This window comes from Gossypium arboreum, chromosome 4 (assembly GCF_025698485.1).
Source record: "Gossypium arboreum isolate Shixiya-1 chromosome 4, ASM2569848v2, whole genome shotgun sequence".
Classification (NCBI taxonomy): domain Eukaryota; kingdom Viridiplantae; phylum Streptophyta; class Magnoliopsida; order Malvales; family Malvaceae; genus Gossypium; species Gossypium arboreum.
Window position 1 is genome coordinate 79468943 of NC_069073.1, and position 3777 is coordinate 79472719.

The following is a 3777-nucleotide window of genomic DNA, read 5'->3' on the forward strand; positions in this document are numbered from 1 at the left end:
CATGCCATTATACAAGTTATGATAGTGTGAATCTCCTAACCATTTTTAATTGTATTTGAATATAGTAAATGTCTTCCAATCAAGCTCAAGATGAATCTGAGAGAGCCGAAAGCCATGCTCTAGCTTCTGTTCAATGAGCTACTGCTGGCAAGAATTGCTTTCTTCGAGATGATGGATGAATAGTTTGGAGATTATTTGAGAAACTGTCCTAACATAACACGGCCTCCTCCACCCCTTGCTCGGTTCGAGGAAGAAGTACCACAAGGCATGGCACCCGTGAGAATTGGTAAAGCCCCAATGGACAAACTTAGAAAATACGGGGTTGAAGAGTTTAGAGCTAAGGTTGATGATGATACTGAACGAGTAGAGTTCTGGCTCGAGAACACTACACGAGTTTTGGACGAGTTGTCATGTACGTCTGAAGAGTATTTAAAGTGTACTGTATCTCTTCTAAAAGATACTGCATATCACTGGTGAAAGACCATATCTTCAGTGGTACTGAAGGAAGATATTACATGGGAGTTCTTCCAAGCTGAGTTTAAAAAGAAATACATCAGTCAAAGATTTTTATACTCGAAGTGACAAGAATTCCTGTAACTCAGGAAAGGAAATAAGACCATGTCAGAATATGAGAGGGAATTCGTAAGGTTAAGTCAATATGCCAAGGAGTGGGTTGAAGCAGAGATGGAAATGTGTAAGCGCTTCGATGAAGGCTTGAATGAGAAAATTAAGTTGTTGATCGGGATCCTTGAGATACAAGAATTTGCAGCACTGGCTGATCGGGCCAAGAATGTCGAAGAGCTAAACAATAAAAGAAAGCAAGAAAAGAGAGAGGCTCAAATTTCAAATAAGAGATCTAGTGGCAGAGCACATTCTTTTCCCACAAAGAAATCAAAGAGTCAACAAGAGCACTCCACTGCATCGATGGGATATTCGGGCAGAACAAGAAGCTCTAAGCATCACAACCTCCAGTCTTCCTCCCCGAAGGTAACTAGCGTGGGAAGTGTGGATGATCAAAAGCCGAGGTGTGAAAACTACAACAAATTCCACTTAGGTGAGTATCGAAAGAGGAGTGGTGCATGCTACAGATGTGGTTCTCTTGACCACTTCCTTAAAGACTGCCTGGAACGAGTTGATAAAGAGGTGGATCTAGCCCTAAAGTATAATGCTCTTACTTCCCGAGATAGACCACCCTGACATCCTGGAAGTGCAAGTGGCAGTTGAAATGTTACCTTGGACACAACTGCAAAACCAGAGACTCAGACCCCGGTGAGAACTTGTGCGATACGCACTAGAGAGGAAGCCTCTGCTCTTGATGTCATTACGGTTACATTCTCTCTTCATGATGTACATGTTATTACCTTGATTGACCTAGGATCGACCCATTTGTACATTTGCATGAAATTGGTGTCTAGCATAAGCATGTCTGTAGAACTTACAGGTGTCAAACCCTCTAGGCAAGTCAGTTTTAGTTGATAAAGTCTGTAAGAACTATCCCTTGATGATTCAAGGTTATTATTTTTCGGCTAACCTTATGTTATTGTCATCCAATGAGTTTGATGTAATACTTGGCATGGATTGGTTGACCCTCCACGATGTGATAGTAAATTGTGGTAATAAGTATATTGAATTGAAATGTTCAAATGGTGAAGTTCTCCGAATTGATTCAAGCGAGTTGAATACATCATCGGATGTGAATTCTTCAATGAAGGCTCAAAGGTATATGAGAAAAGGATATGAATCCTATCTTGCTTTCGTGTTGAATACTAAAGAATCTAAGTTGAAGTTGGAATTAGTATCGATAGTACGCGAATACCCAGATATGTTTCTGAAAGAATTGCCTGGTTTACCTCCTGTCAGAGAAATAAAATTTGGTATCGAACTAGTACCGGGAACATCACCCATTTCTATTTCCCCGTATAGCATGGCACCAACTGAGTTGAAAGAGTTAAAAGCATAGTTGCAAGAATTGACCGATAAAGGGTTCGTAAGACCAAGCTTTTCTCCGTAGGGTGCTTCCGTATTATCTGTTAAGAAGAAAGATGGTTCGATGAGTCTATGTATAGATTACCGATAACTCAACAAGGTAACCATCGAAAACAAGCATCCGTTGCCAAGAATCGATGACTTGTTTGATCAATTGAGGGGAGCCACTGTGTTTTTAAGATAGTTTTGAGATACGACTACTACCAGTTGTGAGTAAAAGAGTCAGATGTACCTAAGACTGCTTTTAGAACGAGGTATGGCCATTATGAATTTCTTGTGATGCCTTTTGGGTTGAAAAATGTACTGGTTGTATTTATGGACTTGATGAATAGGATATTCCAGCCATACTTAGCCAAGTTTGTTTTTGTGTTTATTGATGGCATCCTGATTTATTCCAAGGATGAGAATGAGCATGCAAAACATCTAAGAACAGTTTTACAGATCTTACAAGATAAATAGTTGTATGCTAAATTTAGCAAAAGTGAGTTTTGGCTTCGAGAGGTTAGATTCCTCGGCCATATTGTGTCGAGTGATGGCATCTAAGTTGATCCAAATAAGATATCTGCTATTGTTGAGTGGAAGCTATCGAAGAATGTAATTGAGGTTAGAAGCTTTTTGGGCTTAGCCGGTTACTATCGACACTTCGTAAAAGGGTTTTCAATGATTGCGACTCCTTTGACGAGATTGCTGTAAAAAGATGTTAAGTTTGAGTGGTCAGACAAGTGTCAGTAGAGTTTTGAGAAATTGAAGACATTACTGATCGAAGCTCCAGTTTTAGTGCAATCCGAATCGGGAAAAGAATTCCTGGTTTATGTGACGCGTCCTTAAATGGACTGGGTTGCGTGCTTATATAAGAGGGAAAAGTAATAGCATATGCTTCGAGGCAACTAAAGCTGCACTAGAAAAATTATCCAACACATGACTTGGAGCTAGTTACCATTGTTTTTACCTTGAAGATCTGGAGACACCATTTGTATGGTGAAACTTATCATGTATTCATCGATTACAAGAGTTTGAAGTACTTGATGACTCAAAAGGAATTGAATCTAAGACAACGAAGATGGTTAGAGTTGATTAAAGATTATGAATTGATCATTGATTATCACCTGGGAAAGGTGAGCGTGGTCGCCGATGCTCTAAGTAGGAAGTCCTAGTTTGCATTGAGAGCTATGAACACATGGTTGGTGTTCTCTGATGATGGTTCGATTTTGGCAGAGTTAAGAGCCAGACTGACATTTCTTCAAGAGATTTACTCAGTTCAGATCAATGATAGTGATTTACAGGCCAAAAGAGAACAATGTGAGACGAACGTTGAATCAGATTTCTGGGTTGACTCTAATGGTTGCTTGATGTTTCAAGATAGGGTCTGTGTACCCAAAGATGATGAGCTTATTTGGAAAATTTTTCAAGAGGCACATGATAGTCATCTGTCTATTCACCGAGAAGTACTAAGATGTACAATGACTTAAAGACCATGTATTGGTGGAATGGTATGAAAAGAGATATCTCCGAATTCGTGTCGAAATGTTTGATATGTCAACAGGTCAAGGCTAAACATCAAGTGCCTTCAGGTTTATTACAGCCCGTGATGGTTTTCGAATGGAAATAGGACAGGATTATAATGGATTTTGTAACAGGATTGCCGTTAACACCAAAAAAAGAAAGATGCCAAATGGGTTATAGTTGATAGACTAACAAAGTCAACTCTTTTTATTCCTGTACGAATAGATTTCTCTCTTGACAAATTGGCCGACTTGTACATATATGAGATTGTAAGACTGCATGGGGTGC